Source organism: Mesoplodon densirostris, chromosome 3 (assembly GCF_025265405.1).
Source record: "Mesoplodon densirostris isolate mMesDen1 chromosome 3, mMesDen1 primary haplotype, whole genome shotgun sequence".
NCBI lineage: Eukaryota > Metazoa > Chordata > Mammalia > Artiodactyla > Ziphiidae > Mesoplodon > Mesoplodon densirostris.
Genome location: NC_082663.1, coordinates 80,475,312 through 80,487,582, shown reverse-complemented (window position 1 = coordinate 80,487,582; position 12,271 = coordinate 80,475,312).

Here is a 12,271-nt window from a genome sequence, read left to right as displayed (position 1 = left end):
GAATCTGTAGATTGCTTTGGGTAGTAGAGTCATTTTCACAATGTTGATTCTTCCAATCCAAGAACATGGTACATCTCTCCATCTATTTGTATCATCTTTAATTTCTTTCATCAGTGTCTTATAATTTTCTGCATACAGGTCTTTTGTCTCCTTAGGTAGGTTTATTCCTAGATATTTTATTCTTTTTGTTGCAATGGTAAATGGGAGTGTTTCCTTGATTTCACTTTCAGATTTTTCATCATTAGTATATAGGAATGCCAGAGATTTCTGTGCATTAATTTTGTATCCTGCAACTTTACCAAATTCATTGATTAGTTCTAGTAGTTTTCTGGTAGCATCTTTAGGATTCTCTATGTATAGTATCATGTCATCTGCAAACAGTGACAGCTTTACTTCTTCTTTTCCCATTTGGATTCCTTTTATTTCCTTTTCTTCTCTGATTGCTGTGGCTAAAACTTCCAAAACTATGTTGAATAAGAGTGGTGAGAGTGGGCAACCTTGTCTTGTTCCTGATCTTAGTGGAAATGGTTTCAGTTTTTCACCATTGAGGACGATGCTGGCTGTGGGTTTGTCATATATGGCCTTTATTATGTTGAGGAAAGTTCCCTCTATGCCTACTTTCTGCAGGGTTTTTATCATAAATGGGTGTTGAATTTTGTCAAAAGCTTTCTCTGCATCTATTGAGATGATCATATGGTTTTTCTCCTTCAGTTTGTTAATATGGTGTATCACGTTGATTGATTTGCGTATATTGAAGAATCCTTGCATTCCTGGAATAAACCCCACTTGATCATGGTGTATGATCCTTTTAATGTGCTGTTGGATTCTGTTTGCTAGTATTTTGTTGAGGATTTTTGCATCTATGTTCATCAGTGATATTGGCCTGTAGTTTTCTTTCTTTGTGACATCCTTGTCTGGTTTTGGTATCAAGGTGATGGTGGCCTCGTAGAATGAGTTTGGGAGTGTTCCTCCCTCTGCTATATTTTGGAAGAGTTTGAGAAGGATAGGTGTTAGCTCTTCTCTAAATGCTTGATAGAATTCGCCTGTGAAGCCATCTGGTCCTGGGCTTTTGTTTGTTGGAAGATTTTTAATCACAGTTTCAATTTCAGTGCTTGTGATTGGTCTGTTCATATTTTCTATTTCTTCCTGATTCAGTCTTGGCAGGTTGTGCATTTCTAAGAATTTGTCCATTTCTTCCAGGTTGTCCATTTTATTGGCATAGAGTTGCTTATAGTAATCTCTCATGATCTTTTGTATTTCTGCAGTGTCAGTTGTTACTTCTCCTTTTTCATTTCTAATTCTATTGATTTGAGTCTTCTCCCTTTTTTTCTTGATGAGTCTGGCTAATGGTTTATCAATTTTGTTTATCTTCTCAAAGAACCAGCTTTTAGTTTTATTGATCTTTGCTATCGTTTCCTTCATTTCTTTTTCATTTATTTCTGATCTGATTTTTATGATTTCTTTCCTTCTGCTAACTTTGGGATGTTTTTGTTCTTCTTTCTCTAATTGCTTTAGGTGCAAGGTTAGGTTGTTTAATCGAGATATTTCCTGTTTCTTAAGGTGGGATTGTATTGCCATAAACTTCCCTCTTAGAACTGCTTTTGCTGCATCCCATAGGTTTTGGGTCGTCGTGTCCCCATTGTCATTTGTTTCTAGGTATTTTTTAATTTCCTCTTTGATTTCTTCAGTGATCACTTCGTTATTAAGTAGTGTATTGTTTAGCCTCCATGTGTTTGTATGTTTTACAGCTCTTTTCCTGTAATTGAGGTCTAGTCTCATAGCATTGTGGTCGGAAAAGATACTTGATACAATTTCAATTTTCTTAAATTTACCAAGGCTTGATTTGTGACCCAAGATATGATCTATCCTGGAGAATGTTCCATGAGCACTTGAGAAAAATGTGTATTCTGTTGTTTTTGGATGGAATGTCCTATAAATATCAATTAAGTCCATCTTGTTTAATGTATCATTTAAAGCTTGTGTTTCCTTATTTATTTTCATTTTGGATGACCTGTCCATTGGTGAAAGTGGGGTGTTAAAGTCCCCTACTATGATTGTGTTACTGTCGATTTCTCCTTTTATGGCTGTTAATATTTCCCTTATGTATTGAGGTGCTCCTATGTTTGGTGCATAAATATTTACAATTGTTATATCTTCTTCTTGGATTGATCCCTTGATCATTATGTAGTGTCCTTCTTTGTCTCTTCTAGTAGTCTTTATTTTAAAGTCTATTTTGTCCGATATGAGAATTGCTACTCCAGCTTTCTTTTGGTTTCCATTTGCATGGAATATCTTTTTCCATCCCCTTACTTTCAGTCTGTATGTGTCTCTAGGTCTGAAGTGGGTCTCTTGTAGACAGCATATATATGGGTCTTGTTTTTGTATCCATTCAGCCAGTCTGTGTCTTTTGGTGGGAGCATTTAGTCCATTTACATTTAAGGTAATTATTGATATGTATGTTCCTATTCCCATTTTCTTAATTGTTTTGGGTTCGTTATTGTAGTTCTTTTCCTTCTGTTGTGTTTCTTGCCTAGAGAAGTTCCTTTAGCATTTGTTGTAAAGCTGGTTTGGTGGTGCTGAACTCTCTCAGCTTTTGCTTGTCTGTAAAGGTTTTAATTTCTCCATCAAATCTGAATGAGATCCTTGCTGGGTAGAGTAATCTTGGTTGCAGGTTTTTCTCCTTCATCACTTTAAGTATGTCCTGCCACTCCCTTCTGGCTTGTAGAGTTTCTGCTGAGAGATCAGCTGTTATCCTGATGGGGATTCCCTTGTGTGTTATTTGTTGTTTTTGCCTTGCTGCTTTTAATATGATTTCTTTGTGTTTAATTTTTGACAGTTTGATTAATATGTGTCTTGGTGTATTTCTCCTTGGATTTATTCTGTATGGGACTCTCTGTGCCTCCTGGACTTGATTAACTATTTCCTTTCCCATATTAGGGAAGTTTTCAACTAGAATCTCTTCAAATATTTTCTCAGTCCCTTTCTTTTTCTCTTCTTCTTCTGGAAGCCCTATAATTCAAATGTTGGTGCGTTTAATGTTGTCCCAGAGGTCTCTGAGACTGTCCTCTGTTCTTTTCATTCTTTTTTCTTTATTTTGCTCTGCATCAGTTATTTCCACTATTTTATCTTCCACCTCACTTATCCGTTCTTCTGCCTCAGTTACTCTGCTATTGATCCCATCTAGAGTAATTTTTATTTCATTTATTGTGTTTTTAATCGATGCTTGATTCGTCTTTAGTTCTTCTAGGTCCTTGTTAACTGTTTCTTGCATTTTGTCTATTCTATTTCCAAGATTTTGGATCATCTTTACCATCATTATTCTGAATTCTTTTTCAGATAGACTGCCTATTACCTCTTCATTTGTTAGGTCTGGTGGGTTTTTATCTTGCTCCTTCTCCTGCTGTGTGTTTTTCTGTCTTCTCATTTTGCTTATGTTACTGTGTTTGGGGTCTCCTTTTTGCAGGCTGCAGGTTCGTAGTTCCCGTTGTTTTTGGTGTCTGTCCCCAGTGGCTAAGGTTGGTTTAGTGGGTTGTGTAGGCTTCCTGGTGGAGGGGACTAGTGCCTGTGTTCTAGTGGGTAAGTCTGGATCTTGTCTTTCTGGTGGGCAGGTCCACGTCTGGTGGTGTGTTTTGGGGTGTTTGCGGACTTTTTATGATTTGAGGCAGCCTCTCTGCTAATGGGTGGCATTGTGTTCCTGTCTTGCTAGTTGTTTGGCATAGGGTGTCCAGCACTGTAGCTTGCTGGTCGTTGAGTGAAGCTGGGTGCTGGTGTTGAGATGGAGATCTCTGGAAGATTTTCGCCGTTTGATATTATGTGGAGCTGGGAGGTCTCTTGTGGACCAGTGTCCTGAAGTTGGCTCTCCCACCTCAGAGGCACAGCACTGACTCCTGGCTCCTCAACTTGGGATGATTTGTTGTCTATTCATGTATTCCACAGATGCAGGGTACATGAAGTTGATTGTGGAGCTTTAATCCGCTGCTTCTGAGGCTGCTGGGAGAGGTTTCCCTTTTTCTTCTTTGTTCTCACAGCTCCTGGGTCTCAGCTTTGGATTTGGCCCCGCCTCTGTGTGTAGGTCGCCGGAGGGCATCTGTTCTTCGCTCAGACAGGACAGGGTTAAAGGAGCAGCCTCTTCGGGGACTCTGGCTCACTCAGGCCGGGCGGGAGGGAGGGGCACGGAGTGCGGGGCGAGCCTGCAGCGGCAGAGGTCGGCGTGACGTTGCACCAGCCCGAGGCGCGCCGTGCGTTCTCCCAGGGAAGCCGCCCCTGGATCCCGGGACCCTGGCAGTGGCAGGCTGCACAGGCTCCCGGAAGGGCGGTGTGGACAGTGACCTGCGCTCGCACACAGGCTTCTTGGCGGCGGTAGCAGCAGCCCCAGCGTCCCACGCCCGTCTCTGGGCTCCGCGCTTTCAGCCGCGACTCGCGCCCATCTCTGGAGTTCCTTTACACGGCGCTCTTAATCCCCTCTCCTCGCGCACCAGGAAACCAAGAGGGAAGAAAAAGTCTCCTGCCTCTTCGGCAGCTCCAGAGTTTTCCCGGACTCCCTCCCGGCTAGCTGTGGCACATTAGCCCCCTTCAGACTGAGTTCTCGCCGCCAGCTGCAGTCCTCTCCCTGCGCTCTGACGGAAGCCCGAGCCTCAGCTCCAGCGCCGCCCGCCCCGGCGGGGGAGCAGACAAGCCTCTCGGGCTGGTGAGTGCCGCTCGGCACCGCTCCTCTGTGCGGGAATCTCTCTGCTTTGCCCTACCCAGGTATGTGGGGAGTTTCTTGCCTTTTGGGAGGTCTGGGGTCTTCTGCCAGCGTTCAGTAGGTGTTCTGTAGGAGTTGTTCCACGTGTAGCTGTATTTCTGGTGTATCTGTGGGGAGGAAGGTGATCTCCGCGTCTTACTCTTCCGCCATCTTACCCGGAAGTCCCCTTCATGGTTCTTGTCATGTTTCTGTGCATTCACTTTGCACTAATTAAAAACACATGCTTTTCTTATTCTTTATATTTAAAATACTTATACTGAGTAAAATTAACCACCTCTTGAATTTCACATAGTATTTTTTACAACTGAATATTTTAAATCCATCAATGAACTAAAATAAAGGAAAACTGACACTAAACTTTGAATTAAAGTCTAAAAGAACTTTCCATTAGAAGCAAACAAACATACAAATTTCTGAGGAGGGATAATGGCTTTAAAAAAAAAAACTTAGTTCTAGTAGTCTTGTGTTCAAGGCACACATATGTCATATTCAGGATGAGGCATTATAGGGGCCAAAATATCAGATGTCTACAGTTCCAGGCAGATGGTAAAAGAGAGTCAGGTCATGTGAGGACTATGGGAATCCAAAGAGAACAAGCCCTGGCTAAAAAAAAGCAGCTCCTACCAACTCGCCATATGACAAAGCAGACTCTGTGCAGCTGGTCTTTAAGAGAAAAATCTTAACTTCCAATGCTTTTCTGATCATTAAGTTTGATCCTTAAACAACAAATGTTACTTTCAGTGTGATATCTATGTCACTGTAGGTTAATGTGATTCCACAGCAATCAATCTAAAATACTATGTGATACAAAACACTAAAATAATTTCCAAGATTCATCCAAAAAAAGAAAATATACCTATGTTTTTAAAACTGGCACCTCAAAAACTGTCCATAAATTCTTAGAGGGAAGGAAACTTCAGTCTTGCCACTGATGTCTCTGTGTCTAAACAATGATACATTTTTAAAAATCTTAATTGTTTTACAAAGCATTTCCAGGTAGTAAATGTTAATACTGTAGCCACATTTACAGTGGTAAAATGAAGCTACAGATCTTCATTCCAAGGAAGGGGCAAATAGGAAAATATAAAAATCAATCATTTCACTTCCATGTTATTCTACATACTAAATAAAAATCAAGAGCAAAACATCTATAAACAATGAGTTATTGAAAATGGCACATGTGTCTACTAATTTGTATACCAATCTAATGAATTATACCAAACGTGTCACATACCACCATGGAAAAGTCATGCTCTAAAAAAAGGGGCTCAAGCTATTTTAGCCTCTCTAGTGACCTATAAACAAAAAGGGCATTTATGAAAGCAAAATATTTCACTCACTCCCAGACATAGCAACCTCCTACATTTATAATACTTTCCTACTTTTAATACTATACTCTTTAAGAAATATTTTATCTAATGTTCTTAAATATATTATATCCTAGTGTTCCACTCTATGGAACACAAGGCAAACTACCTCTTTCGGTTTCAGGTAAAAAGAGAAAGCAGGGGCACAGTTCTTGAGGTGCTAGCCTACTGTGTTCCCCCTTTGCCTGGCAAAGAAAGAAAGCCACTCTTTCTCTCTCCTCCATAACACTGTCTCCATATTTCTGTTTGGCATCGGTGCACAGAAAGCCAAGATTTTGGCAACAAATTTGGGGGCTTGTCTGGGATTGACTTGTGGGCAGGCTGCCTCATAAGGGCCCTTGGCTTGATGGGACGCTCAGGGATTTCTCTCCACGCCAGCCTCTCTAGGGAGAGCAGAGGGTTGGAGGATTCCTCTGAGGTCAGATTGCCAGGGTTCCTCTGCCATAGGGCAGTGCCCGATCACACCCGACCCGCCGTCTCAGCTGCAGAACTCCAAGGCTGCGGTAGAGATCGGCGGAGAGGATGCCCTAGCAGCTGCTGAGGCTTTCTTTGCCTTGAGGACACCTTCCTTTTCCCTTCCCGCATTAGCCCAGACATCTACTCTGAGCAGACATTGACTCCTGGAGGATCAGAAAGAGGGCGTTTGGTACGCAACACATCCGCCAGCAATTTGGTAAGTCCCCCAGAGGGCACACCGTGGCCTTTTTGACTTTGTCAGTTTGGGGAACTTTGGTTCCACTTTGGGGCGTTCTCCCTGTGAAGGGAAATTCCACTTGTAAGGTGCCACTTTGGACAAAGGTCACAGGTCTAGTGGGATAGGATGTCATGTTTGGGGCATTTTTGCCATTTGGCTTTTGATTTCTGGGCATCTCTTTGCCTTTTGTTTTATTTTGAGTGTGGCTTCCCGCTGGCGAAGTTTGGGTTCATTTGGTTACTTTGGTTTGAGTGCGCAGATATCTGTTACTAACTTCTCAAGCTAGAATGGGAAGCGCTTCCTCTAAGGTTCCACCGCCACCTGGGAGACCCTTGGGAAAAATTTTGAATGACTGGTCAACCTATAGCTATGATCCAATGACAAAGAAAAATGGCCTAATAGAGATGCAAATGTCCTATGTGGTCTTCTCAGGAACACTTATCTCTGCCATCTTTTTAAATGGAAATTTTTAAAAGGGTAAAGTAATTTAGAACTTGACTTGTCAAGGATAAATAGAAATCTTAAGTGTCTATTCTGTAAGCACTAGTAAAAACGGTTTAGCCATCTAGATAGGTGACCTTGATTTGTTCCAACTGCTAGAAGCCCAATTTGAATCCAACCCCTTGTAACTGATGGCTTTTATGTTGTACCTGACTCAGGGCTGAAATTTTCAAATGGGAACTATGAGGCCTCTATGTTTGTTTGTGTGTTCGTAAGTGTCTATATGTGTGTTGTATGTGTATGGTATTGCCAAAAATGAATTCATAAAAGAGCTCTCCTTAATTGGCTTAAAAAAATTAAGCACTTATATAAATACTCAGAAATAGAGAATAATCTGGCCAGAATGAATTTCAGGTTCATGTCATCTGGAAAATATTCAGTATTAAACTGATATCCGGTATTGAAGGTGGCTTCAGCTTGTTGGTTTGATTAACATAGACATGTTAGAGTCATTGATGTCAAATATAGTACTTCTGTTGTACCTAGGTTTACTAGAGGTCAAATAAGACCTTATTCTATCTATTACAAATTTGTCGACAAGAAAAGTAACTCAATGGGAAAAAACTTTTAAGGAAAGTAAGATACGTGTTTTTAGTAAAAGAAGGTGTGAAGGGTTCCCTGGTTGTTCAGTGGTTAAGAATCTGCCTGCCAATGCAGGGGACACGGGTTCGAGCCTGGGTCCAGGAAGATCCCACATACCGCGGAGCAACTACTCCATGCACCACAACTACTGAGCCTGCACTCTAGAGTCCACGAGCCACAACTACTGAGCCTGCACACCACAACTACTGAAGCCCACATACCTAGAGCCTGTGCTCTGCAACAAGAGAAGCCACCGCAATGAGAAGACTGCGCACTTCAAAGAGTAGCCCCCACTCCTGCAACTAGAGAAAGCCCTGAGTGTCAATGAAGACCCAACGCAGTCAAAAATAAATTTAAAAAAAATTTTAAAGCATTAAAAAAAAAAGGTGTGAAGAATGAAAAATACTGAAAAGAGTTATACATGATCAGGATTTTCTAAGATTGGATTAAATTTAGTTGGGTAAATGGATTTCTTTAGGAATGGGCTAGAACAAGACTGGATTTGGTTGCTCCCTCCAAGGTATTCTTGAAATGCTGCTTTTGACAACAGATTGTGTGAATTTCTTTGCCTTTAAGTGATTTGTATTTGCTTTTGAGATCTCTTGTAACTTTGGTTAAGAAATAAGTATTGTCTCACAGTGACTGATGATCTTATTTGACCAAGTGTTTTAAAACTTTTTGACAAACTTCCCAAATATCAAACCTTAATTAATTTTATTTTGATTTCCAGCTAACTTTGGGATACTTTAGAGGGCGCTTGAGGTATCTTAAAGAGAAATATTTAACTAGGATTATTTGGTATGTTAAGTTAAACGTAATCATTTGTAATTCTGGTTATTGTAACCAAGTTTCTTTATCGATTACACTGTACTCAGATGTTTAACCATGCCTTTTAAGTCTTTTGTCATTTATACATACTTTTGTACTCTGATGTTCTTACAAAAAGCACTTTATCAGCAAAGAGATTCATAGAAAGGCTATGGAAGCAGTTATGACAGTTCCACATCAAGATGATGGCTATGTGAGGATTCCAGCCCATACTGACTTAGGACAAGGAACTGTCCTGCCCCTGGGACCCCTAGGTCAGGCATCCAGAGATTTTCACTCCCAACAGGCAGGGTCAATGCCCCTACTCAGCCTTGAAGCAGTTACAGAAGACCGTCACCGCTCTGCTTCCCATAAGAATATGGGAGTAAAATCTCTGAGGGAGGAATGAAATAGGAGGGAAGGGGGGGCATAAACTTTAAAGGAATGACATAGCCCAAGGACATGATATAGACTGATTAGAACCAAATAGGTCCAAGATGGCAGATGAGTTGACTTCCACTAGACCTTGAGCTTCAGTATCCACTCACTGTAACACATCGGCAAGCTAAGTGACACACCCATCAGCACCATGATGGTCCCAAGGTGACCATCAAAGATCAAAAAGTGGGCAGTGGCCCAATTCTAGGTGAAGAAACTTTTAAGGAAAGAAAATGTAAATGAGATAGGAGCCTTTAGAGAAATTCTATTAAGAATGATTATGCTTTAGAAATGTCTATCTAAAATAGTTTCTCCAGATTCTGGTTAACTTGAAAGTCTAGAGTTGTGCTAAATTAAGTGATGGAAGTTTATTGAATAACTAGGTCATTCCCAAATAAAATAAGATACTGAGACATTAATTACTGAACACTGGCTTCCTCTTACAGAGAAACTAAAGATATTTAGAACTATTAATGAATATGTTTGGTGCCATCCTGAGATGTTCTCTATCAGAAAGCAAATGTTTTTTTTTTAATTATCACTGGTATTTATGTTCACCAATCTACAGAATGCTAATGTAAAGGACAGTTCATAATTGCTTACTTCATTGTTTTCACAAGAAATTAAGGTTTTAAGAGAAGAGGATTCTAATTTAAATATGTAATTAAAGCTAATAGAAATAATAAGAAAACATTTCAATAAACAATAGGAAAGTAGGATGTATGTATTCAGTAAAGAAGGTATGAGGAGTGGAATAAGATTTTATTGAGGGAAAAGGAAGTAGGTCTGACTTAGGGCTGGCTGTTTTCAAATGGAAAATAAAGTGATGGATTCAGAAAATGATAAAAAGTTTTGTGGAACGTGAACCCTGAGAAAATTTGTGCATGGTCAGGATTGACTAAGGTTAAAATAAATTTAATTGAGTAAATGAATTTTAAAAGTGGGTGCAAAACTTAAATTTGACTTGTCTCTCTGTTAAGAAGACAAGTTTTCTTAAAATGTTGAACTGCCTTTGATAACAGATTTTAAGTTTCTTTACCTTTTAAGTGATCAATTCTGTATTTGCCTTTGAAATCTTTTATTGTTACTTTGGCTAGGTGAATAACTATTGTTTCACAGTGGCCTATGATCCTGTCTGACTGAGTGTTCTAAGCCCTTTTTGATATTTTTATGACAAAACTTCCCAAATCAAATTTGTGATAAAGTTTCTTCAACCTCTAGTTAACTTTGGGATGCTTCAAAGGGCCCTGAAACATCCCAAAGAGAGATACTAAACTAATTAGGTTCATTTGGTATGTTAAATTACATGAGAAGTATTGTCAAATGAGTAATAAATCTTCTTAGGTTATATTGTATGGTAAATGTTACTAATATAGATATTCTAGAAATTACATGGACTTCATAAAGATCTGATATGTCCTGGTAGTAAAATGTTATCAGTCATAATTCTAGTTATTATCTTAAAGTGTTGTATGTCACAAGAGTAACCAAGTTACTTTGTCAATTGCATCATAATCAGATTTTTAACGTGCCTTCTTAAGTCTTTTGTCATTATAGACATTACAGTTTCACTCTAATGCCTTTGCAAAAAAATGCTTCCCCTTCAAGAAGATTTATAGAAAGGATTCTTGGATAAATACAAGTTTCTGAGTTTCAGACCAAAATGCTGAACTGGGTAAGAAATGAAGAATTCTAATGAAAAACCTGATGCCTTCATAAAGCTGTTAATCAAAAAGGATTAGTTACATAGGACTGAGTGAACTGGTGAATATGGTTATTTTTATGGTTTCTATCTGAAAAAATTACTGGTTTAAATCTGTGTTCTCCAGGTATAAGGAAACCTTCCCCTCAAACTCATTATAACTTATAGGAAGGCTACCTCACTAGCAGTTACAGAAATCCCAAGGTATTTTGGATACCTCGAAAAGGGAGGAATTCACCTACATCGGTTAGGCAAAAATCTGTGATAAGCCCTTGGCGTGACTTTCCTAGCCCTGAGAGGTCCTTTAAAAGTCCAGTCTGAGACTCATAAAAGTTTCAGCAAGTACAAAGTCTATAGGATCAATTAGAGTTATATAAAAATCATCAAGCCAAGTTTATTGAGACCAGACTTATTTTGCAAACAAATTAGTCTTAATTTGGTTACATTTAGTAGAAAAGAGGCTAATTTTAGAGAGAAGAAGATTATGTTTCAATAAATGTTAAATCCCAGTTTTGTTAATGGAGATCTGTATTTACTAAGACTCACCTCTCACATGGTACATTGCTGTTATGTTATATTAATGTAAAGTTTAATTGAATTATTAAAGGATACTCAAGTTTGTTTCTGAAAAAAAAAAAAAAGAGAAGGTACCATCTTCTAGCACCACAATGGTGCTCCCTCAACCATATTCAAGGAAATTCTCCTCCAACACCTCAAATTCTGTTCTCTTGGAGAATGAAGGTGATCACTGAAAGTGGAAAAAATGTTTTCATAATGTTTTAGCGTATCCAGAATAGGTAGTCTAGTACTTTAATTTGTAGTGTTTCAGTACTTGGCAGCATTTGTCTTGCTCTTGAAATCTACAGCATCAGTACAAAGCTTAGACAGGAAGAATTCATGTTTGTATGCTTATGAAGTGGGTGTAGATGCATAAAAAATAAGAAGTAAAATTTCCAGGATAAATCTCTGGGGTAAATCAACATTTCAGGCTCAAATGTCAAGAGAAGGTAATCAAAGGTGAGAGGAACAGGACAGATCAATTCCATGAAATGCAAAGAGTAGAAAGAGGCTTGAGCTAATGGGAATAAATTGGTAAATCCCATTAAGGATTTAGATCAAAAGTCCAAGTTCTGGAGTCAGACAGATCCGGATTTGAAATACACGTATTTATTGTTTATGTGGCCTTGGGCAAAGTTGTTAATGTTTCTAAATCTCAGTGGAAAAAATAATGTGTGTGCGGGGGTGTGGTTATAACAAGTGTTGGTTAATACATTGCAGTTTCTGGTCTATTGTACATACTCAAGTATCAATCACTATAATTATTGAATAAATTTCCTAATTTATTTCTCCTCTTCCTGATGATGTCCAACAATTTTCAAACATACTGAGTCAATGCCTTCTAAACATTCTTACATATAACACTTCCCTGGCCTACG